This window comes from Dromiciops gliroides, chromosome 2, assembly GCF_019393635.1.
Source record: "Dromiciops gliroides isolate mDroGli1 chromosome 2, mDroGli1.pri, whole genome shotgun sequence".
NCBI classification, from domain to species: domain Eukaryota; kingdom Metazoa; phylum Chordata; class Mammalia; order Microbiotheria; family Microbiotheriidae; genus Dromiciops; species Dromiciops gliroides.
Window position 1 is genome coordinate 287105696 of NC_057862.1, and position 25893 is coordinate 287131588.

At 44.6% G+C, this 25893-nt stretch overlaps 1 protein-coding gene across 2 annotated transcripts in view; it reads left to right on the forward strand.

The window, feature by feature from the left end:
- Positions 1–25893, forward strand: part of AHNAK2 (AHNAK nucleoprotein 2) — a 141848-nt gene that overhangs the window by 188 nt on the left and 115767 nt on the right. The window lies entirely within an intron of this gene.

Consider the following 25893-nt stretch of genomic DNA (forward strand, 5'->3'; position numbering starts at 1 on the left):
TCTGACTTGGCTTGTGTGTGTGCCTCTGTGTGTCCGAGTGTGATTTGGCGTGTGCGCCTATGCCCATGCCTCTGTGTGTGCCTGGGGAGCGGGGGTGGGCAATGTGTGTGATCTGACGTTTGTTTCCATGTGCATGACTCGGTGTGTGTGATTGATCCACAATGTGTGACTGGGTTTGATATAGTAGAAGGAGAGTTTGGAGACCTGGGTTAATATTCTGGCTGTGACAGTAACCGTGTGTCCGTGGGCAAGTCACTGAGACTCAGTTTTCTCATTCGAAAACGGAGTAATAGTCACTCCTTACCTCATACAGTGTTGTTGGGAAAAAAGCTTTTTTTTTTTTTTAACCATAAAGTGCTTTAAATATGACATCCCAGGCTGTGGGGCCATGAGTGAGCTGGCCCTCAATGTGTGCATGGTTGGGTGTGTTCGTTGCGGTGTGGATACTACGGAGTCCTATCGTAAAGTGGGATTCCCGCCCCCACCTCCACCCGTGGCAGCAGCATCTTAGGGCGTGGCCCCAGGTGCCGCAAGGAGCGGTCCTCAGAACTGGGACTCCAGCCACGCCCAGGCGAGAGTCTCGGTGTCCGGGATCTCCCTTCTATTTGTGTGCCTCAATTTCTTGATTCCCAGAGGGGAGAAAGATCCTTGCCTAGGTTGCAGGGCAGAGGGCCATTTTGTCTGTGTGTGACTGTGTCTGGGAGGGAACTCGGTTCACTTAGACTATCTCTCTGACCCTGGAGGGTGGGGAGAGAGCTCTCTAAATCCGTTAACTCTGCTTGGTGCTCTGTTCCAGTGCCGTGGTCCTGGTTTGGGTCTTTCTGTCTCTGGGCTCCTCTCTGGTTCTGCTGCGAGAAGAGGGGCTGGGGTATGATTCGAAGGGCAGACACTTGCCCCGAGGTGGGGGCAATTGGAGCGGTTATTACCAAGGGAAGGCTGAAAACTTTCTCTAATTTTTGTATCTCTCCTAGGGCCCATCACATAGGGCTTAATAAATTGAGGGTGAATGAATGAATGAACTTAAGCCCAGCTTGGCTCTGGAGCGACTCTGTCTCCTCTTCTGACTCTTTTCTGACCCATATACCACCCCAATCTGGGCACTGAGTTTAGTGGTCCAACAGGTGCTGGCTTTCCCAGCTCACGGAACCTTATTTTGGTGGAGGGCAAAGAGGAGGGAGAGTTGGAAGAAGCCTAGATTGGGGGAAGTTTTCAGGATGGTGGGGAACTGAATTTGGCGTTGGGGAATGAGTCACCATTTCTTTCTTAGGTCTGATCTACTGCAAATTGATCCTGTCAGGACTTGAAGCTGTTGCTGTAGTTTATTCTAAGGTCTGGGTGTGCAGGTGAGGGCAAAGGAACCTGGCACCCTTCCTTTCTCTCCCCCAGATACTCCTGGGGGTAGGGAAATGGATGAGGCCTGGGAGAGCCATCTTTGATGGGGCAGGGCCCTGGCTGGTATCCAGGAAGTGACCCCTGTGCAGGCTGAGTGTCCTTACCTGGAACGACTGCCTGTATGCACCTGCCACGCCCTGGACAAACTGGGCATCTCTCCAGAGATGGAGCCTGGCAATAGAAGTAACAGGGCAGGGCTGCAGGGGCTGCTGAATTGACCAGTAAAAAAATACATAAATAAATGAAGCCACTCCTGTTCCCAGCTTTAGCTGCAACTAAAGCTTTGCTCATCGTTTTTGTCCCATTGGGGCTTAGGGTGCCAACACTCATGTGCATCCCCGGATCTTTGACAAAAACAAACAGTAAATGCTTCCTTACTCCCCACCCCACAAACCCCCTGACCCCACCCTTTGAGCTAATTTCTTATCCCACTAATGCAACAGTGAAGACCTGCCTACTGGGCACTGAGCCAGGGACAGACCCAAGGACAGAGGAAGGGAGGGGTCTGGGGTGATGTTTGCTGCAGGACCTGACCTCATTCCTTATATAAAACAATAATGTTAATGATGCTTAGCAAGGTGCCTGGTAAGCAAATAGTAGGTACTTAATAAATGTTTATCATATTATTTTTATGCTTCTGGACTGTACTTTATATTTTCTAAAATGTTTTTATTCACAGACCCTCTAAAGAACCCCGAGCAGGTGACAGGGGCAGGTTTCTAATTCTCCCCATTTTATAGAGGAAGAAACTGAGACCAGGGATTTATTGATCCAAAGTCCCAATAATACTTTGCCCTTTGCAGCACTTTTCAGTTTGTCCCAAAGCAAATTAAAATAATAACAATATCCTATTTCTATAGGGCAGCTTGGTGGCAGAAGAGATAGAGTATGCATCCTCCTGAGTTCAAATTTGGTCTCAGACACTTACTAGCCATATCACTGTGGACAAATAAGTCACTTAACCTTGTTTGCCTCAGTTTCCTCATCTGTAAAATGAGCCAGAGAAGAAAATGGAAAACCACTGCAGTACCTGTCAAGTAAACCTCAAATGGGGTCATAAAGAGTTAGATATGACTGAAACGACTGAACAACATTTGTATAGCGCTTTTAAGGCTTACAAAATATTCTCTTCATAACCAAATATGAGTAACCTCATTTTATAGTTGAGGAAATAGCCCAAGGTCACAGCTGGTAAGATTCAAACCCTGGTGTTTTCGCTATAAGTCTAGTTGTTCATGCTGTATTTTCACAGGTAGGTGCTATCAATTTCCTTCACTAGACTGAGTTACTTATTATTCCCATTTTCAGAAGAGAATGCTTGAGGCCTAGACAGGGGAAGAGACTCATTGACTCAAGGACTACATCCAGGAGAACTGAGGTTAAAACCTAAGTCTCCTTCCTTACCTGCCTTTGTCCACTTCTGGCCTTGAAGTCAAGTGATGCTCCCAGGCTCTCCTCCCTCTCCTGGCCTTGGGGTGTACCAGGCTCAGGAAGCAGGGTCTTGGTGTTTTCCTCCCCAAACTCTCCTGGAATGCAGGTGGGATGCGGTGCCAGCCTCATTTTTCCTATAGCAGGAACCCTTCCCATTCTCTACCTCCATTTCTCCCGGCTGCGCGAGGTGCACAGCCACAAATAAACAGACCCACTGACTCCTAGACATAAAGGAAGATAGCTAGCCATGCACGCGTGCTAACAGGGACAGAGGCAGTTCCCTGACTTAGCTGGGTTGGAAAACAGGGTGAGAAGAGCTTGCAGGCACCAAGACTGGGTCAGTTCTCTCCAGGGGGTGGGGTGAGGTAGAAAGAAATCTATTTTTGGAAGGAAAAAAAAAAAAGAGGGAGATGGTTGTAAATGATTTAAAAAAGAAGATGCCTGGAGCCACTAGAGGGCGTCTTATTGTTTGTGAGAATGTGGGTCAGTTTCCCCAAGGACCTTCCTTCCCTCTCCTAACTCTTGCATCTTACTTGAGGCCTTGGCCAAGATTCTAGGGCCTTTTAGTTTTTTCCTTTCCCTGTTTTTATTTCTAGGGAGGGGTGATCATAGGATCACAGATCTAAAAGGGATTGTAGATGCTATTTAGTGCAAAACCCTCATTTAAACTAAGGTCCTGGGGGCACATATTGATGTGCTTAAAGTTATCCAGATAGTGTCAGAGGTAGGATTTGAACCCACATCTTCTGACTCCAGAATCCATGTTCATTCCTTTGCAGCATGATAACCCCTTCCTTCCTTCCAGGGGCTCCCATCCATCCTACTTCCCACATATGTATACATACCAGAAGCTACAAGGGCCTACCTGCTTCTGAACTACACTACACAGCTAACCGTCCATTCTCTGGGGTCAGGAGTCTTTTCTGGGTCCTAACTTTTGGACCATTTTCCTGTTCAAGGAGGAAAAAAATCAGAACTGGAAGGGACTCTAGAGAGTATCTGGACCAACATTCTCATTTTCTGGAAGAAGAGACTGAAGGGAAATGGATTGCCCAAAGTCAAGTAAGTAGCAGAATTCAAACCCAGGCCCTCTGGCTTCAAACCCAGTGTACTTTCCAACTCCCCACACTATCTGGAGAAGCTAGGAAGTTCTGAATCCTCTGATGGAGAGAGGCATTAGAGAAAGGGTTGGTAGGCAGTAGATGAGGCTGAGATTTGGTGAAGCCAAGGTTTTGGGATTATCCTAGGATTTCTGTTTTCAAATTCCACCACGGCCTTCCCCTAGGAGTAGTTACTCAGAGGCCTTCCTGGGGTCATCTTGCCCATCTCCTGGCCTCCAGGCTGAAAGCTGACTTCCAAAACAACCCCCTTAGAGAGGCATCCTAACCCACCTCTGTGGCTGAGTCCTAACTTCTTTTTCTTCAGAGACCTCTCCAGGTCTAGTTCCAGAAGGCCCTGGCTGAAGTTTCAAACTGTTCAACTCTCTCTATTCCTTGACACCATTGTACCTCTTGGCTCAATGCTACAAACCTACTCTCAAGTCCGTCTGGACCCCATGCTACCTTCTTGGTTCCTGCCCTTTGTCTATATTCCCAGCCTCTATTTCCTTATGCTCCACCCCCACTACTCCCCAAATGAAATCCTGAACCCCCTACAATATGTCTTCAGATCAACATTCTACTGAAAGCAGTGGCCCCCATCTCTCAATCCAATGAATAATCAGATGTTTCTAGTCTAAGTACCTCCCAAGGCTGTCTTTGGCCCATTCCTCTCCCTACGCTCTTTTTTTGTGTGTGTGTGAGGCAATTGGGGTTAAGTGACTTGCCCAGGGTCACACAGCTAGTAAGTGTCAAATGTCTGAGGCCGGATTTGAACTCAGGTACTCCTAACTCCAGAGCTGGTGCTCTATCCACTGCGCCACCTAGTTGCCCCCCTCTCCCTACACTCTTAGCTTTGGTAGACTCACTCACTCAAGAGCCAGAAGACACTGGAGCTACGAGGGTCCTTTAGAATCATAAAGTTCATCTCCCTCAATCTGCAGAAAAGGAAACTTTCTGGCCCTGTGAGATTGACAATGTCCTGAAGCCAGAAGGTGGTGGGGGGTGACAGAGGAGGTAGAATAAAAAATTCAAAGACTCTTGGAGCTAGAAGGGACCTAAGGAGAAATCTAGTTCAAATTTTCCATTTTACAGACAAGGAAACGAAGGTCCAGAGGGGCCTTATACAAGGTCACACAGCAAATTATCAGCACCTGACCCTTGATCTTCTGACCTCAGGTGTAGGGCTCTTTGCCTTTTACTGATGTTACACCCACAACTTCATTTCTTTTCTTTTCTTTTCTGTCTTGGATCATTGTATTTTTTTTTTTTTTGGTGAGGCAATTGGGGTTAAGTGACTTGCCCAGGGTTGCACAGCTAGTAAGTGTTATGTGTCCGAGTCTGGATTTGAACTCAGGTCCGACTGACTCCAGGGCCGGTGCTCTATCCACTGTGCCACCTAGCTGCCCCTTGGATCATTGTATTTTAAAAAATTTTTAATCATAAAAGTATTTTATTATTTTCCAGTTATATAGAGAGATAATTTTCAACATTTGTTTTTGTAAGATTTTTAGTTCCGAATTTTTCTCCTTCCCTCCGTTCCCTCCCCCCTCCCCAAGACAGCAAGCAATCTTATATAGGTTACATATGTACAATCACATTAAACACATTTCTGCATTAGTCATGTTGTGAAAGAAGAATCGGAACAAAAGGGGAAAACCTCAAAAAAGAAAAAACAAAAACAAAAGTAGAAACAGTATGGTTCAATCTGCATCTAAATTCCACAGTTCTTTTTTTCTGGATTTAGAGAGCATTTTCCACTATGAGTCCTTTGGAATTATCTTGGACCATTGTATTGCTGAGAAGAGCTAAGTTTATCACAGTTGATCATTACACAATGTTGCATAACTTCATTTCTTAACCCGAAAGGCAAGATTTGGTGGAAAGAATTCTAGGTTTGGAATCAGAAGACTTGTGTCTTAACCCTGGCTCTGCTGCTTCATGCCTGTGTGATCTTCAGTGAGTTGTTTAACCTCCTGTGCCTTGATTTCCTCATCTGAGAGAGGGTTGGATTAGATGTCTTCAAAGGTTCCTTCCAACTCTCTATCTCTGACCTTTTGGCTCTGAACCCAGCAATCTTTAAAACAGACTTATTGGTAGCACATCTACCTGGATATCTGATGATGTTGTCAAATTCAACATGTCCCATACAAAACTGTTATCTCCTCTCCTCCTCATAAATCTGTTCCTTGCCTACTACTTCTTTTGAGAACACTGCCATCTCCCAGTCTCAAAACCTCAGAATTATCCTTGGTTCCCTTGTCTCCCTCATCCTGCCCCCTTATACAAACAATTGCCACGATCGTGTAACATCAAACATGAGCCTTCTCCTCTCCATCTTGCTACAGCCCTAGTTTAGACCCTTATCACCTTTTACCTAGGCTGCTGTAGGCTCCAAACTCATCCTTCTGCCCCATGTGACTCCTGTTTCCAATGAATTCTTTGTAAGCCCCTCCCCAAACTAAATTTTCTATTTCACTCCTCTCACCATATTATTTCCCTGCTCAAGCTTTCAATCGATGAGGACCCGACATCCTCTGTCCTCAGGACATCCTCATGGAGGCCAGGTCTGGCCTCCTATGGTCCAGGAACACACCAGAGCTCCAGTCAGGTTTCCTTTTTCCCAGAAATGTCTTCCCAGATGATGAAAGAGTCTGGGTGCACAGAACTCCACTCCTGGCTCACTCCTGCCATTCCCATTTCTGCTGACTGAGACTTGTTTGGAAAGGTATTTTTAAAAAAGCCTTTGATGTGTTTCCAAAGTGCTTTCTCATCCATTATCTCATCTGATCCTGACAAGCTCTGGAAGGACAGAAGGTAGCTAGCACGGCTCGTTAGAATGTAATGTCATTAGAATGGAAACGAATGTAACTGGAATGTTCAGAATGTTAGATCTCACCATGTGGGCAAGGGCAATTTCTGGGTTTTGATTGTGTCTCTGCATCTGTGATTCCCTTGGTATAGGGAACTCCCTGGATGAGGACAGTCCCTTTACCAATAGAGGTGGAGCATTCTTCTCTGAAACTTACAGTTTCTTAGCTGCCTAGAATTCTAAAAAGTAAAATGACAGAGTCACACAGCTGGTGTGACAGAGGGGACGCTTGACTAGGTCTTCCTGGTTCCAAGGCTGCCTCTCTCTCCATCATCCTACCTCTCAGCACATGAGCGATTGAAGGATTAGTATCACCATTTTACAGATGGAGGATAAGAGGATCCGAGAAGGGAAGACATTTTTTAGGGTCATAGGTTGAGTTAGCAGTAGATCTGAGACTAGACCCTGCATGCCCTGATACTCTGGCTCATATTCTATTTTTCTTTCTTTCTTTCTTTCTTTCTTTCTTTCTTTCTTTCTTTCTTTCTTTCTTTCTTTCTTTCTTTCTTTCTTTCTTTCTTTCTTTCTTTCTGGGGCAATGAGGGTTAAGTGACTTACTTGCCCGGGGTCACACAGCTAGTAAGTGTCAAATGTCTGAATCTGGAATTGAACTCAGGTCCTCCTGAATCCAGGGCTGGTGCTTTATCCACTGCCCCACCTAGCTGCCCCTCAGGCTCATATTCTTTCCATTACCTTTCCCTTTAATCACCCCACATATGATATCTACCTTGAGGGTTGAGAATATGGATCTTCATTTTGTTCATGGTGTGGAAGAAAGCATCCTTTGTGAGGCCACGGCAGTTCATCCTTCCTGTATTTCCACTGAAGCTCCTCCCAATTCTAAGTGTCTTTTTCATGGAGCCCTTACCCCAGTCTCCCTCTAGCCCCAGGTTCAGGACTGAGCCTGTGACTCTCTGCCAGAGACCATGATTCCAGTAGGGTTTAGAGTCAGGCCTACCTGGCTGCTTCCAGCTGTGGAGGCCTTCTGGGGACCTTCATTCAAACCACTGGCAAAGAAGAGTGACAGTAACTTTCCCCTTCCTCAGCTCTTCCCATCTCTCCCCGGTAGTCCCAGAATCACATTCTTAGAGCAGGCTGGGACCTCAAAGATTTCTAGTCCAGCATCCCTGGGACGTTCTGGTTAGGAGGAACTGTTAGAGCTAGCTAGCCCACTTGCTCATGATCAGCTAAGCTCAGTTCTCAGGGCACAAGTTGGTCAGTGACGGAGATGCATTGACAGCATTTGATACTTTTTGGTTTTCATTTTCTTCCCCCCTGACCCTAATGTCCTCCGGCATTAGTGCTCTGTACCTAGATAAGGGAAGTTTTGATTATGGGAAAAATAGCTCAGAGTCAGAGCCTAGCCTGAAAGAGGCTTTCTAAGTCCCACTGATTGGGGGTAGGGGTGGGGGACCATAAGACCATAAGAAGGCAGCCTCTGAACAGAGAGGACCAGAGACCTGGATGCTGGAAATGGGTGAGCTTGGCAGCCTCCCCAGAGGAGGAGGGCAGGGCAGTAGTTATCCCAGGCAGGTATCCTGATGGAAGCTGCTGCTTTGGGAGCCATTTTAGCTGCTCTGATTCCCAAGGATGGGCCCCCTTACCCTGATCTCCCCCTTCCTCCTCCTTCTCTCCCCAGTGAGGCTCTGGCTGAAGAGCCACTTCCCAGGGCTGCCTCTGAGAAGCTGCTGTTCAATACTGCCAGACATGGTTGATGTGCTGGTTGCTTTTTCTGAGTTGGCTCTTTCTTTCTTTCTTTCTTTCTTTCTTTCTTTCTTTCTTTCTTTCTTTCTTTCTTTCTTTCTTTCTTTCTTTCTTTCTTTCTTTCTTTCTTTCTTTCTTTCTTTCTTTCTTTCTTTCTTTCTTTCTTTCTTTCTCTCTCTCCCTTCCTCCCTCCCTCCCTCCCTTCCTTCCTTCCTTCTTTCTTTTCTTTCATTCCTTGTTATGAGGGATGGCCCTCTGGGGGAAAGGAGGGTGGAAGGATATCTTCAGATATGAACGGGGTATAAAAACTAAAGATATCAATAAAATATTTTAAAAATCAGTTCTATTTTTTAAAAAAAAGAAGGAAAAAAGCCCAAAGATTAAGACTAGAAGACAGAGGCCATGGATCCCCAGATCCTGGAGATTGGATCTATGCTTTCATTTATTTAGGGGCTTTCCAGGTGAGGAAACTCCATACACCAATGCAGATTGGCACCTTCTCTGCAATTTATATTAGAGAATTCTCTAGGGCACTGAGATGGTAAGTGCTCTGCTCACAGTCACACAGCTAGGACTTGAACCAGGTCTTCCGGGCATTGAGGACCACCCTCTAAACAACTATGCCAAGGTGCTTTTCTCCTTCTCATCATGATAGAACAACAACAGATACCATATTTTTCCATCAATGGCCTCAACTTATCCTCATCACAGGGAGACTGGGTGGGGACCATTGTTCCTGTTTTACAGAGGATGAGTGAGGCTCTGAGACAGGAAGTGATTTGGTTGCCATCACAGAACTTGAACTCAGGACCTTTCCCTCTGAGTCTAGGGATCTTCTGCACCTCTCTGCTGCCACTCACACTGTGGAGTCTAGAGACCTGAGAAACAGCCCTGCCTCCCCCTGATTCTGTGCCTCGGGAACTGGACTAGTGTGTGTAGGACTTAGGATGGGGAGGGTAGTAACAATAATACCCCCCAGAGCAGCTCCATGAGGTTTATGATTTTGAAAATACAGTGGAAAGAGAATTTGATTAGGAGCCCAAACTTTCCAGGTGTGAATATCCGCATGACCCTGGGAAAGTCCCTTTTCCTTTCTAGCCCTTGGTTTCCCACTTTGGAAAATGAGGGTTTTGGATTAGGGCTGTAAGAGCCCTCGCAGCTCTAAATCCTAAGAACTTTCCCTCAGGAACAGCTAAGTGGGGACCTGGGGTCAGGAAGATCTGAGATCAAATCTAGCCTCAGACACTTACTAGCTGTGTGATCCTGGGCAAGTCATTTACCCCTGTTTCCTCATCTGTAAAATGAGCTGGAGAAGGAAATCGCAAACCACTGCAGACCACTTTGCCAAAAACCCCCCAAGAAACAAACAAAAAAACCAACCAAAAACCCAAGTGGGGTCATGAAGAGTCAGACGTGACTAAAATGACTGAACAACAAATCTATCCTGTAGCCAAAGGAGGGAGGAAAGTCCGGCAAGACTAGAAGACATCACTACTACACTTGGGAAATTTGAAGTCCCAAGAGAGCAAATGATTTGTTTAAGGCCACAGCAAAGCAGTGATGGGGCCAGGACCAGAACCCAGCTCCTCAGACTCTCTACATAACGAAGCTTCTACAGTGGTTAGGCAAGGGACACACTGTACCTTCATCTTTCCTTTTTTTTTTTTTTTTTTGGCGGGGCAATGGGGGTTAAGTGACTTGCCCAGAGTCACACAGCTAGTAAGTGTCAAGTGTCTGAGGCTGGATTTGAACTCAGGTCCTCCTGAATCCAGGGCCAGTGCTTTATCCACTGCACCACCTAGCTGCCCCACCTTCATCTTTCCTGAGGGCTCCCTTCAGGAATGGGTCCAGCTTCATTCCTTAGGGTGTTCTCCAATGAGAAGCGGGTCTGGAAGCTATTCAGAGTGGGTGTTTGGGAGCAGGGTTGGATTGCAGAATCTAGAGCTTGGATGCTTAAGGGATCACTATTTCAGTCCTCCATTGTTTTGTTTTTGTTTTTTTTTGCAGGGCAATGGGGGTTAAGTGACTTGCCCAGGGTCACACAGCTAGTAAGTGTCAAGTGTCTGAGGCCGGATTTGAACTCAGGTCCTCCTGAATCCAGGGCTGGTGCTTTATCCACTGTGCCACCTAGCCGCCCCCCCTCCATTGTTTTACAGAGAAGGAAAGTGAAATCCCTAGAAGTGATTTGCTCAAGGTCCCACAAGTCCTGTCAGAATTGAGACTCTAACCCAGGGGATGGAATTACAGACCTGGAAGGGTGTACAACCTCAGGTGGCTTTAGATCTACTGCTTGAAAAGGAATCCTGTCTAGAACATGCCAATAACAATCTGTCATCCCTCTCTGCTCAAAGTTTCAGGAATGGGGAGCTCATAACTTCCTGAGGTTGATTACACTTTGGGATAGCTCTGATGGTTAAGAAGTTTTTCTTTATATCCAATGTATATCCACCTGGGGACATGGTTCTTCTATCAGCCCCAAGAAGTGACTTGATCAGGTCAGCTAGGTGGCACAGTAGATAGAGTACTGGCCCTGGAGTCAGAAGGACTTGAGTTCAAATCCAGTCCCAGACACTTACTCTAGCTGTGCGACCCTGGGCACATCACTTAACCACTGTGCTGCCCTAGTATCAGGGCTGGAAGGGGTATTCAGGAGGGCTTTCTGAGATAGGATGAGTGCATCATTGAAGGCTAGGTAGGTTCTGGCTAACTAGAAAAGCAGGGAAGTCATGGGGACTCCAAGGGATAATATCTGGAGAACAAGGCTTGAGGTGGGGCGGGTGAAAGTTGTGGTGAGATGGAAAGAGAACTGTATTTAGATTCATCAGGAGACCTGGCTTTAAATCCTGATTCTGATATTAGTTTTATAAGTGGGACATGTCATTTAATCTCTTTGAGTTGTTCAGTTGTGTCTGACTCTTTGTGACCACATTTGGGGTTTTCTTGGCAAAGATATTAGAGTGGTTTGCCATTTCCTTCTCCAGCTCATTTCACAGATGAGGAAACTGAGGCAAATAGAGTTAAGTGACTTGCCCAGGGTCACACAGTTGGTAAGTGTCTGAGGCTGGATTTGAACTCAGGCCTTCCTGATTCCAAGGCTGGCATTCTATCCACTATGCCACCTAGCTGCTCTAATCTCTCTGAAACCTCAGTTTAATTATATATAAAATGGGGAAGATAATACTTGAACCACCCATTCTGTGAAGTTGTACAATTATAGTACTTTATAAACCTTAAAATACAATGGCACCACAAGTTGTCCTTGTTATCATTGTTGTTGTTGTGAATTATCCCTGTCTGGGGCTGGTCCCCTCCCATGGACCAAAGTTGTGGCGTTATTGATGGTTGTTCTCCAGGTCATCCTCATGGTTTTCATAACAATTAAAGTGGTACCAAGTCTAATGCCTTTCATGCCGAAGGTATTTAATAAATGCTTGTTGAATTGAACAAGTATTTACAGAAGCCCTCCTGTGTACCCACACTATGCCAAGCTCTGTGTGTTCTCATTAATTACTGTCACTCCTGAGATTTCCAAGTCTCCTAAACACCTTTCTCCTTCTTCACCAGTACAAACCTACTGTTAGAACCCACCTCCTCTAGTAATCCTTGCTGGCCTAGCATGATTTGCTGATTTCTCCCCTCTCTGGACTCCATTTTTACCCATAACCCATCCTTCTGCTCATAGAACCATATTGTGTCTTGTCTATGGTTGGGGTCAGAGGGCTAGAAGGGACTTTAGAGAACATTCTAGCCCCTCGTCAATTTACAGGTACATATATACATATCCATACATGTTTATGTATGGATATACACATAATTTTTATTTATTTTATTTTTCTTTTATGGAATAAAGCAAGTATTTACATAACATAGTATAATAAAAAGATGGTTGCACATGAAATTGCAAATCTATTATATACAACTTGCTGTTCCTTTAAAATATATAATGAAGTTATCATGTACATTTCTTTTTTTTCCCTTGGCCTCCTCACTCCAGAGACCTTTGGACAAAAATATGTATGTATATGTAAAATCATTCTATACATACTTCTATTTGTCAGTTTTTTCCTCTGGACGCAGATGGTATCTTCCTTCATAGGTCCTTTGTAGTTAATTTGGGTATTTACAATAGTCAAAATGACTTATTCCCTCAAAGTTGTTCTTTTTTTTAAACCTTCTTTTTTTGGTTCTTTAACATTAAAAAAAATTTATTTTTAGGGAGCATCTAGGTGGCACAGTGGATAAAGCACTGGCCCTGGATTCAAGAGGACCTGAGTTCAAATCTGGCCTCAGACACTTGACACTTACTAGCTGTATGACCCTGGACGTCACTGAACCCTCATTGCCCCACAAAAAAAATTATGAAAGAGAAAAAAATTATTTAAAATTTTTCTCAATTAAATGTAAAGATATTTTTGAGTTCTACATTTTTCTCCCACCCTTCCTTCCCTCCCCCCCTCCTGAGGCCAACAAACAATTTGATATAGGTTATACATTACTATCATGTTAAACATATCAAAGTTATTCTTAATATTGATATTATTGTCTATAATTTATATATATTTTTTAAAGTTCTGTTTTTATATCAGTCACTTGAATGAATTAATTAACTTAAAAATTAAGGGAGAAAATTGCCTTAATCTAGACAATTTTCTTCCCCCCCCCTTTTTTCCAGGGCAATGAGGGTTAAGTGACTTGCTCAGGGTCACACAGCTAGTAACTGTCAAGTGTCTGAGGCTGGATTTGAACTCAGCTCCTCCTGAATCCAGGGCCAGTGCTTTATCCACTGTTCCACCTAGCTGCCCCTTAACTTAAAAATTAAGTGATTACTATGTGCCAACTACTGTGCCAAGCCCTTAGAAATGTCAAGACAGTCCCTGCTCTCAGGGAGCTTACATTCTAATGGAGGGAGACTACACGTTAAAAAAAAAAAGTTTGGTTTCAGGACTGATGGAAAGGCCCAGAAATTGCAAGGGTTCATCTTTGAACCCTTGGGTAGGAGACACAGTCCTAAAATCCTTAGGTTAAAATAAATAGGCCACAAGACAGTGCTGGGGAATTGTAGGGAGTAGAGGCAGGGTCTATGATAAAGTCCAGAAGGTCTTAGGAGGCAGCAATGGGGCAGATGGTAAGACATGGTGATTCTCTATCCCTTTAGAGGGAATAGAGGTTTTTTTTGTTGTTGTTTTTTTGCAGGGCAATGAGGGTTAAGTGACTTGCTCAGGGTCACACAGCCAGTGTCAAGTGTCTGAGGCTGGATTTGAACTCAGGTACTTCTGAATCCAGGGCCAGTGCTTTATCTACTGCACTACCTTGGTGCCCCAGGAATAGAGTTTTTGACTTCCATTTTATTCAAGCCCAGTAAGCAGTCAAGCATCCCAGATGACGGCGGAAGACAGATGGAGGAGGGCACTTCTGTCTGGCAGAGTGAGTCTTCCTATTGCCTCACCTTCCTGATGGATTCTGCGTCAGCCTGGGCCATGGGGAGGGTGTGAAAGAATAAAAACAATGGGAAGGGGAGTTGGGCAAAGAAAAGAAAAAACAAAACCAAAAAGTACCGTGACTATGTCTGGTGATTTATGGAACATCCTACCCTCATAGCCCCTTGCCTGCCACACTCTTAGGGGGAAAGAAGTAGGTTTCATTTTTGAACCAAGATTAATATTGCAATTATACAGTCTAATTTGCCTTTAGGATTCTCTTAATTTACATTATTATAGTCATTGTATATCTTGTCCTTGTAGTTCTATTTTATTTCACTTGGCAAATCTTTCCAAGTTTTTCTGGATTCTTCATAGTCATCATTTCTTGTTGTTGTTGTTTAGTTGTTTTCAGTCATGTCCGACTTTTTGTTACCCCATTTGGGGTTTTCTTGGCAAAGATACTGAAGTGGGGGCAGCTAGGTGGCACAGTGGATAGAGCACTGGCCCTGGAGTCAGAAGTACCTGAGTTCGAATCTGGCCTCAGATACTTAACACTTACTAGCTGTGTGACCCTGGGCAAGTCACTTAACCCCCATTGCCTCAGTTAAAAAAAAAAAAAGATACTGGAGTGGTTTGCAATTTTCTTCTCCAGCTCATTTTACAGAGGAGGAAACTGAGGCAAACAGGGTTAAGTGACTTGTCCAGGGTGACACAGCTAGTAAGTATCTGAGACCAGAATTGAACTCAGGAAGATGATTCTTCTTAGCTACAGGCCTGGTGCTCTATCCACTGCACCATCCAGCTCTGCCCACCATTTCTTACTGCATAATAATATTCTATTACATTCGTATAACATTTGCTTGGCTCTTCCCCAATCAGTGGGAACCCATTTGGTTTCCAGTTCTTTGCTTCCATAAAAAATGCGGTCACTCTTTTAGCGTATGTGGGTCTTTTCTGACTATAACTTCTTTGGGGCATATGTATCCAACAGTACAACTTCATTCAATGTCACATAGCTAGGTCAAGTTGGGATTTGAACCCACATCTTTTGACTCCAAATCCAGGGCTTTTTCCACTTACTTCTAGGTCTATGATTATCTGATCCAGGATAATACAAGGTGTACAAGGGACCATGGGATGAATGCTAGGAGACTGCTGCAGGGTGCGGCAGCAGGGAATGAGAGAAGCAGGATTTGAACCCCTGATCACTTAGGGCCTTAAGGCCTGTAGAAACGAGTAAATACTTGTATCATGTGCCTCTCAAGACTGTCGTAAAGAAGTTTCAATATTATAGGAATCCAATTATTGCTTAGAACAATAATTAAATTAGGGAGTCACTCTCAAAGACCATAAATTGCCAGGCAAGTGCTGACCTGTGCTGGTAGAAGGTTCCCTCTTAGGAAGAAGCATTAGTAGAACAGTAGATTGATGCCGGATTTGGTGTCAAGAAGACACTTCCTAGTTAAGTGACCTGGGAAGGCCATTTGACCTCAGTGTCCTTATCTGTAAAGCAAAGAGATTGGATTCTATGGCTTCTAAGGGTCCTTTTAGCTTCCAATCCAAGATCCCATGAGTTTCCTATTTGGGGGAGGGATGAGAGAACCGGCCCTATGATTTAATTAGATGAGAACCTCTATTAAAATTTAATATTTTATTTATTTTCCCAAATTCATGTAAAAACAATGTTACCATCCTTTTTTAAAATTTTGAGTTCTAAATTCTCTCCCTTCCTCCCTTTTTCATTGAGAAGGCAAACAATTTGACATAGACTATATATGTCTAATCATGCAAAACACATTTCCATGTAAGTCATTCTATGAAAGAAAACACAGGCAAAAAAAAAAAAAGAAAGTAAAGAAAAAATATATTTGATTTGCATTCAGGCTCCACCAGTTCTTTTTTCTTTCTTTTTTTTTTTTTTTTTTTGGGTGGGGCAATGAGGGTTAAGTGACTTGCCCAGGTCACACAGCTAGTAAGCATCAAGTGTCGTAGGCTGGATTTGAATTCAGGTCCTCCTGAATCCAAGGCCAGTGCTTTATACACTGTACCACCTAGCTGCTCTGCCACCAGTTCTCTCTCTGGAGTTAGATAGTACCTTTCATCATAAGTCTTTTAGAATTAGGACCTTAATCTAGTCTTACAAATATGTACCTCAGTGTCATCAGTCAAATGAAGGGGTTGGACCCTATGACCCCTAAGATCCTTTCTAGGTCTAAAACTATGGTCCTATGACTTCCCTCTTTGGAGGAGGGATGGGGGACTAGACTTGTGATTTAATTGGAGAAGGGAGTCCCTAGAGAAGGCCTTTCTTTCCCAATACCTGCTTTTCCAGCACCCTCTTTGAAATTTATAATCTCAGAGTTCCTTGGGGGCACTGAGAGGTCTGGTGACTTGCTGAAGGTCAAACAGGCAGTAGGTGGCAGAGATGGGGTCTGGACTTCAAGGCCAGCTCTCTATCCACTACCCCATGCTGCCCATTTTTGAGAGTTCCTCATACCATTAAAAGCTTAGGTACAGGGGGCAGCTAGGTGGTGCAGTGGATAAAGCACTGGTCTTGGATTTTCAAATCCAGCCTCAGACACTTGACACTTACTAGCTGTGTGACTCTGGGCAAGTCACTTAGCCCTCATTCCTTGCAAAAAAAAAAATTAAAAGCTTAGATACAGTTTCCCCTTCCCTAATTAAAGTATCATTAAAACTTCAAAATATTAATAATAACATGCAATGGAGAGACAGGTGGTGGGCATGGATAGTTTACAAGACCTTACTGGTAAAAGAATTGTGTAAGAGAAGCAGCTTTAAGGTTGTCACCAGAGAACTGTCTGACTGGACAAGCAGGTGGGCTGGTCAGGTCAGGGTGAAGAGGGCTAAATGATGGGCAGCCCATGGGCCTGATGGGCATGCACGAACTGTCAAGAGATCTAAAGATAGGAAGGCTTCTGATACTGGAGTGGATTTATGGGAAGAAATAGAAATCATACAAGATAGGCAGGCATAGGTGTGTTTCAATCTGCCGGATCTTTGGAGAGAATGCCCATGTCAATAAGATGACACATCTATTAAAACATAGACATATATTAAGTTCTTCAAACCTTCCTGTTTGCCAGTTTCATTGTGATATTAATAACAGCAATGATCATTTCCCAATAATCCATCCCTGATCCAGAAAGAAAAAAAAAACCACCTTTGTTTTAGAAGCATCCCAGTGTCTTGTTCAGTGTGGCCCCAAAGGGCAGAAGTAGGAACCATGGTAACAGATTTCAGTTCGATAGAAGGAAAATGGTTTAAGAATTAGGTCTGTCCCAAAGGGCACGGGCTGCTGGTGGTGGTGGTGAAGACCATTATTGGAAGGCTTGTCCCGGTGTTGAGGAAGGGATTTCCACTCAGCTATGGGTCGGAGGAGAGGCCTTTGGAGACTGCTTAAGGATTCTTTACCCGGGTGGCTAAGATTCTATGGGTGCTGGCACATAGCCTCTGGCTCTGGTTGTTCTGTCCTTGTAGCCAGAGAGGTGGCGGTAAGGGGCAGCCATGGGCTCCTGTTCTTGCCCCAATCAGGAGCCAGCTCTGAGGGGTGGGCACTATGACTAACCTGGCAGCTGGGACCAACCAGGACCTGCTTGAGTCACTCCAGCAAAGAAAGACATTTTCAGCCAGGAGACGTCTGGCCCAGTTACAGCTGGTCAGTATACAGAAAAGCCCTGGGGCAAATGTGGAAGGGGCGGGGCGCTGCTCCCTTCCTAGGCCCCACCCCCTGGCCCACAGAATAGGTTACATTCTTGCCCTCCTCTCCCCAGTCTTTTCTTGGTTACCCTACGTGGTAAACAGTAATTCCCTTGGGGCTGGGTGGGGCTAGTGATGGGGTTGGCTCACACCTTGGGGTGAGGGCCAAACCCTAACACCCCTGCTCCTCCCTCTGCACACCCCACCTCACCCCACTAGGTCTGGTTGGCAGCCAGCCCTGCTCCAATGAGGCCCAGCACCTACCCAAGAATCAAGATTGAAAACTGTCAGGATTGTGGGATGTTAGGGACCACCCAGTCCTGCACCTTTATTTTATTGAGGGGGAAGCCATTGATGGGGAGGGGCTTGCCCAGGGTCACACAGATCTGACCCTCAGGCCCAGGTCTTTTTCTAGCTTGTCTCAGACCATTTTCTTTTCTGGCCCACAGGGATTTAAATATTAGGAACTGGGTTCAAATCCTGTTGCTATTAATTACCACCTCTGTGACCTCGGATGCATCATTCCTCCCTTCTGAGCCCTAGTGTCCCCCTCTATAAGACTATAAGGCCTCTAAAGGTCACTTAGCACTGTTCATTTTAAGACTTTATAATACAACGACAATTGTTTGTAACAAGCTCTGACAGTCTGGTTTGGGGGGGGGGATAGAATGGGGAACGAAGCTGGCCTGGAAGCTGGAAAGATGTGGGGTGGGCCAGGTGGGACCCATGGGTCTGTGTTGAGCTGACAGGTCAGATTGCTCCTAGTCCTGGAATTCAGGTTCTGGACCAGTCAAAGAGGAACTTGCAGAAGGTCTCTTAATTCTTTTCGAGCCAGCTCACAGCAAATGGCCAATCCCTAACCATATCATCTCCTCCACTAGCCCCTGGGAAGGGGGGAATCTGGAGACCTCCACGGACAGGAAGATGGGATAAGTTGTGGGGAGGAGTAGGTTTTCTGCTCATGAAAGGAGGAGACAGAGATACTCAAATATTGTGTGTTTTGGTGGAAAGAACACTGGATTTTGAGCCCAGGGCCGTGGGTTTGAGTTTTTTCTAGCCGTGTTATTCTGAGCAAGTTACTTCCCTTCTCTGAGTTCCAATTTCTTCCTCTGTTAAGTGGGGATAATACTAGGAGGTCCTGCTTAGCTTAAGAGAGCTTTTTGTGGGGAAAGCGTTATTGAAATGGGGGGGTTTTAAAATTTTGTTCTTTTGAGAGTTCTCTCCCCCTGAAAAAGCAGCCGCTAAGCTCTTTCCCTTGTTGGGAGCACTCTCTGTGTTCTCAGAGTATTTCTTTTTGTTTTTCTTTGGGAACCCACAGGCCTGGAAGAGGGGCCGAGGTTTGGTGCCAGGGATAAATATTTAATAGGCACCAGCACTTTCAGAAATGGAAAATAGGAACTGGGCAAGCAAGGATTTGAGGCAGAGATCTCCAGCCAGATCTTCCTTCTCTCCTTAGGCATCTGGAAGAGGCTGGGGCAGGAAAAGAGGGGCTGATGGCTGGGACCAGCTTTTGCTGCATGCCTCCCCTCCCTCTGGGGCCCTCCTGGATTTCCCTCATAGCATTTAGGGCTGGGAGAGTCCTTAAAGAGCCCCTGGTCGAAACCCTCACTGTACAAAGTTAGGCAGGAGCAGGAAATTGCCCAAGTTTATAATAAGTGGCAGAAGCCAAAGCGTTTGTGCCTAATCTATGATCAGCAGGAAGAGGGGGGGGCAGTCTCTGCAAATCTCTTTTCTTACCTTCCTGGGAATCTTTCTGCCAATCACTTGGTTCCATTCCATTGCCCCTGTTGTTGGGCAAAGCTGGGCTAATGTTTATAGGGTCATGAGATTTAGAGCTTGTAGGGACGGATGTGGGAAGCCATTTGCTTCAAGTCCTTCATTTCACAGATGCAGAAACTGAGGCTCAGAGAGGGGAATGGCCTTGCTTAAGCTCACCCAGGGAGTGAGTAGTGAGCCGGAATGCTTGCTGAGGTCTGGCTATCCCACAACATCACATTACCATGTTGCCTCCCTGGGCATGAGGAGGAGCTGTGAGTCTGCTCTGGGCCAGGCCACATCACTCCTGGAGTTAATTATGGGTTCAGTGCAGAGGGGATTTTAACCTATAATCTTACCCTTCAGTGGGGATCACATGTTTCCAACCTGAAGGGTCTTTTCTCTATCCCCAAGAGCCAGTATAAGGAAGATCTTGCTAACAACTGTTGTGGATAATCTGGGAAGAGTTTGATTCAAGGCAGGATAGCCAACCTCCTGTCAGAGATGCTGTTAAAGGGCATTCCTGTACCAAATGAATGGACACCTAGGAGGTAGTGAGCCCTTGGTCATTCACTTCTGGTATCTAGAAGTATCTAGAAAGGTGGTACAGTAGATGGAGAGCTGGTCCTAGGGTTAGGATAGACCTGAGTTCAAATCCAACCTCAGACACTTTCTAGATGTGCAGCTCTGGACAAGTCACCTAACCTCTGTCTGTCTTGATTTCCTTATCTGTGAAACAGGGATGGGCAGCTAGGTGGCTCAGTGGATGGAGTGCTGGGCCTGGAGTTAGGAAGATCTGAGTTCAAATCTGACCTCACACACTTCCTAGATGTGTGACCCTGGGCAAGTCACTTGACCCTGTTTGCCTCAGTTTCTTCATCTGCAAAATGAGCTGCAGAAGGAAATGGCAAAATCACTCTATTATCTTTGCCAAGAAAATCCCACGAAGAGCTGGACATGACGGAAACGAGTAAATAACAATAACAACAAAACAGCGATAATAATAGTGCCTACTTTCCAGAGCTGTTGCAAGACCAGATGGGATAATTTATTTTTTGTAATGTGTTTAGTGCAGTGCCTAGCACATAGTACACACATAATAAATGCTTGCTCCCTTCCCTAAGCAGATGCTGGATGGTTAGCCTCCCCTCCCCAGTTAGGGAGGCTGCTCAAACCTTCAGCTGCATGGAGGTGGGGCTCTGAACACCTGCCCAGGAAGATTTCCAAGGGCACGGACTCCTTGGCTTCCCTCTGTCTCTGTCCCACCCTGTTCCTCCCCTACTCTCTTCATCTCTCTTTTCTATCTTTCCTCCTTCCCCCAACAAGTACTCTGCTGATCAACCACCTCCCAGGGATGACTGGCTACCCCTGTCCTCAGCACCCAGGACAGGGCCTTCCCAGGGACTCTAGTTCATGAGACAAGCGACCATCCACCCCTCCCTTACTGGGTGTGGAAATTGTCTACTTTATTCCTATGTGTTTAAAAGGTGTGTGAGCCTGTGGAAAAGGGGTTATGGAAAGTTACACCCTGCAGAGTGGGGAGGGGAAGGGGATCTGAGACAAAAGTACTGCAAATGAGAACGTGGGGGACAGGGTGGAGTTAGGGAGCCTGAGCCAGGAAAGGTATGATCATTCCTTGAGCACCAGAAAATCAGAGGTAAACAAATATATATTCTGGTGCTTAATAAATATTTGTTGATTGACTGATTGAGTGACTGACTTGAAGAATGACCTAGCTGAGAGGGCACATAGGACACAGAACACAATCTCAGAGCTGCAAGGAACCTTACAATACAGAAAAGAGTATATTAGAACTGAACAGGACCTTAGAGATTGGCTAATCCAACCCCTTCGTTTTATAGGTAGGGAAATTGAGGACTAGAGAGGGGAAGATACTTGTCCAGTCACACAGTGAATTAGTAACAGTGACCTGACAAGAACCCGGGTTTCTTAATTCTTAGTTATGGGATCTTTCCAGTACACCAAAGAAAAGGGGGATTGTCCTGAATATTGAGAGGAAGAGCTATGAGCTGAGGGATCCCCACCGATCATGTGGAATTATGGGCTCCAAACCGGGCCTAAACGCTCCTTAGTAAAAGGGGTGAAGAAGCCAGGCTTCATCTAGGGGTAGAACCAGCAGATAGCTTGCTCAGTTTCCCTGATCTGGACAGACACAAGGGTCATAAGGATCAGTGGATTTAAGAGCTATTATTTAGTGGGTGGCTAGGTGGCGCAGTAGATAAAGCACCGGCCCTGGATTTAGGAGTACCTGAGTTCAAATCCGGCCTCAGACACTTGATACTTACTAGCTGTGTGACCCTGGGCAAGTCACTTAACCTCCATTGCCCCATAAAAAACCAAAACAAAAAAAAGAGCTACTATTTAGATAGCACTTTGAGGTTTGCAAAATTCTTTACATTTGATTTACATCTCATTCGATCCTCATGACAATCCTGGAAGGTAGATGCTTATTACTACCCTTATTTTACAGAAGAGGAAATTGAGACACAGAGAGGGTAAGTGATTTGCCCCAAGTCACACAGCTAAGTGTTTGAAGTATGATTCAAACTCAAGTCTTCCTGACTCCCCTTCCAGCACTACTAGCTCCCAAGAGGATATTCAGTCTAATCCTCCTTAGAGAGAAATAGAGGCAATCAAGTTGTCCAAGGACCTAGGTAATTATGCACTTCTAAGATGAACCTGCCAAACTGTGGCCAAGTGGCAATGATCTCAGGGTACAGATTCCATTGCTTTTTTTTTTTTTTGCGAGGCAATGGGGGTTAAGTGACTTGCCCAGAATCACACAGCTAGTAAGTGTCAAGTGTCTGAGGCCGGATTTGAACTCAGGTACTCCTGAATCCAGGGCCGGTGCTTTATTCACTGCACCACCTAGCTGCCCCCATTCCATTGTTTTTTCTTTTTTTTTTTTTTGTGGGGCAATGGGGGTTAAGTGACTTGCCCAGAGTCACACAGCTAGTAAGTGTCAAGTGTCTGAGGCCAGATTTGAACTCAGGTACTCCTGATTCCAAGGCCAGTGCTTTATCCACTGCGCCACCTAGCTGCCCCCATTCCATTGCTTTTTAAACACCTTCTGTAATCTTGTATTTTGTCTCATTTAATTTTCTCATCTGTGTCCTAATAAAGTTCACAGGATCACTGAGTCTCAGAGCTTGAAGGGTCCTATGAGAGCATTCAGACCAACCCATAGCTAACTAAGGGCCCCCTACACAATCCCTTTCAAGTGGTCAACTAACCTGTTTGTAGACCTCTAGTCATGGGGAATCACAGTGATAGGGGACAGCTAGGTGGCATAGTGGATAGAGTGCTAGACCTGGAGTCAGAAAGACTCATCTTGAGTTCAAATCTGGCTTCAGACACTTACTAGCTGTGTGACCCTGGGCAAGTCACTTAACTCTATTTGCCTCAGTTTCCTCACCTGTAAAATGAAATGGAGAAGGAAATGGCAAACCACTCCAGTATCTTGCCCAAATGTGGTCATGAAGAGTTGGACAGGACTCACCAGCACCACCACCACCAATGTTTGGGAGAACCCAGTTACTTCCTGAAGCAAACCTTTTTTGGACAACTCTAAGCATTAAGATGTTTTCTTTCTTTTTCTTTTTCTTCCTTTTCCCTTTTTCTTTTCTTTTTTCTTTTTCTTTTTTTTTTTTTTTAACATTGAGCCTGTCTGTGCCTTGCTACAACTTCTAAGTGTTGCTCCTTGTTCTGCTCTCTGGGGCCAAGTAGAACAAGCCTAAAGGGATTTCTCTTTCCTCAGATTTTCCTAGAACATTCTGCTTAGATCTCTCACTTGCCCTTATATTATTCTACCTTGATCATCCTTATATTAGTCTTGTTGTCTCTCCACAAGGTTATGAGCTGTTTGAGGGCAGGGATTATCTTGTTTTTCATCTTTGGAGCCCTCAAAACAGGTCCTGAAGTACACTGTTCTGAGTAAGTGTTGGTGATTTTAATCTAGACCCCTCCCCCCCCCCAGGTGCTCAGGAGGAAATGGAATCCTAAAAAAGAGAAGTGAAGGACATATAGGAAGTAAGTGGTAGAGTGGACACTTGAACCCAGATCTTTTGGCTGCAAGTCTAGTGTTCCTTCCACTATATCACACTACTCCCACACTTCTTTGGAAAAACCAACCTCTGTCTTGCTCAGACTAAGGGAAGCAAGCATTTGTCTCCACCCAGACTCAAAAGGTCAAGAAAATACCAACTCTCTTGACTCCTAGTCAACTGTTCTTTTCACCAGACCATGTTAGGTTTTTTAGTTTTCTTGGAAGTTGGGGGAAGGGAGGGAAGACCATGTGGTGCAAGGGTTTAGAGAGTATTGAGCTCATCTCAGGCTAGGTCAATTGGCTGACATTGGTGGGAGGCAGCATGTGGCATTAGGCATGATGGGAGGTCACATTTATACCACTCATTGCATGACTCCTTATGAATCAGAGCTCTCTACTTTTCCCAAATAATTCATCCTTTGTGTTTTATCTCTGGGCTGTTCCCTGAGCTGCTGTGGTAAACCCACTCAATTATACCAGCTTCTTTCTCTTGTTAGGGGGACAGTATTTCTGGGACTGGCTATTGACAAATTATTAGGGTGATCTTGGGCAAGTCCCTTTCCTTCTCTGGGTCTATTTTCCTATTTGTATAATGAAAAGATTGGAACTTGTTCTATTTAAGTTGCCTTCTGACTCTGAAATTCTGTGTTCTGTGGTGCCTTCCATTTCTGACATTCTATGATATAAAGGCCCTGACATTGTAGGCATTATGGTATAATAGACAAAGAATTGATTTGGAGTCAGAGGATTTGAATATTTGGATATTCAAACCTGGTTTGAATATCGCCTCTTTCTCTTACTATCGCTGTGACCTTGGGAAAGTCATTTCATCTCTCTGGGCTTTGGTTTTGCCATTTATAAAGTGAAAGAGTGGGACTAGATGATTTCTGTGGTCATTTCCAGTTCAAAGTCTAGGATGCAATGAATCCCAGCTCAGCTACTTGTTATCTATATGATCTTGACCAAATCATTTTCCCTTTTGGGATCTATGTCCTCATCCTTAAAATGAATGATCTTCCAAAAAAAAAAAATAGATGTAGGAAGTTTTAGTAGATGGAAAGCCCGATATGAATCAATGAGCTTCAGAACCATTGAGGGTAGTACCCTCACTGTCAGGGATGAGAACTACTAGGAAAGTTAGGATGTACCCAGCACATTCTGCCCCGTTCAGCTTAGTCTAAGATCACGGCCAAGAGAATCCCTCAGCTTACTTGTTTTTAGGGACTCAAAAGGACTCAAAATGAAGAGTTTGTACTAGGTAATAACTAATGTCACTTCTGATTGTAATTGATTGAGTCAGAAGAATTGTACTTGAGTTCTGGTTTCACTGTGAGACTTTCCTGTCTCACAGGAAGTCACTTCCTGGTCTCAGTTTCTCCATCTGCAAAACGAGGAGGGTCAAACTTTATGATGGCTGAATTCCCTTCCAGTTATAAATGAGTGGAAGTCAAGGACATGCAGGTTTGAGTCCCCCAATTTCCTATGTAATCTTGAGCAAGCCCTTTTCTCTTTCTGGGAAAAGTTACCTCTTTTATAAAAGGAAGAAGTTAAACTCTGTGGCCTACACCCCCTTCAGGTATTCTGTACTTTTGAACTAGAGTCTATGAATTGTCTTCCTTTTAAACTGTGAGCTCCCTGAGGGCAGGGACAGTCTTTTGACTCTTTTTGTATCCCCAGTGCTTGGTACAGTGCTTAAAAATGCTTCTTGACTTACTGACCACTTGACTCTGTCAAGAGGGGGTGTATTCCAATGCATTATTGGGATTTTTCATTTAATCCAATCTAATTTAATCCTTGGGAAGCTAGGTGGTACCGCAGATAGAGTGTTAGGACTGAAGTCAGGAACACATCTTCCTGAGTTCAAATGTGACCTCAGAACTTACTATTTGTGTTACCCTGGGCAAGCCACTTAACTCTTTTTGCTTCAGTTTCCTCATCTGTAAAATGAACTGGAGAAGGAAATGGCAAACTACTCCAGTATCTTTGCAAGAAAACTCCAAATGAGGGTATGAAGAGTTGGTTATAACTGAACAACAACAACAATTCAATCCAATCCATAGAATTTAGAACTATGTATCACTTCGGTTCAATTCTATTCAATGCAAACAGGAGTTACTTATCACCCTTATATATACTGTTTTTCTACCTGTGGAGTAGGAGGGAGGAAAAAAATGACGGTGGCATTTCCCCATAGAGTTCTCAGTCTAATTGGTAAGAGAAGAAAAATGTTAAGGAAATAGTTGAGAGGCCAGTATATGACTGTATGAGCAAGGGCTAGGAGGAATGGTAGAATCACAGATTCTGGAGTTAGGAAAGACCTAGGTTCAAATGCTACCCTTGGTGGGCTTTGTAACCGCTGATAAGTCACATCAATCAATAAATAAAAAAATTAACAAACAAGCAAATAAATAAATAAACATATAAACAAAAAATAAG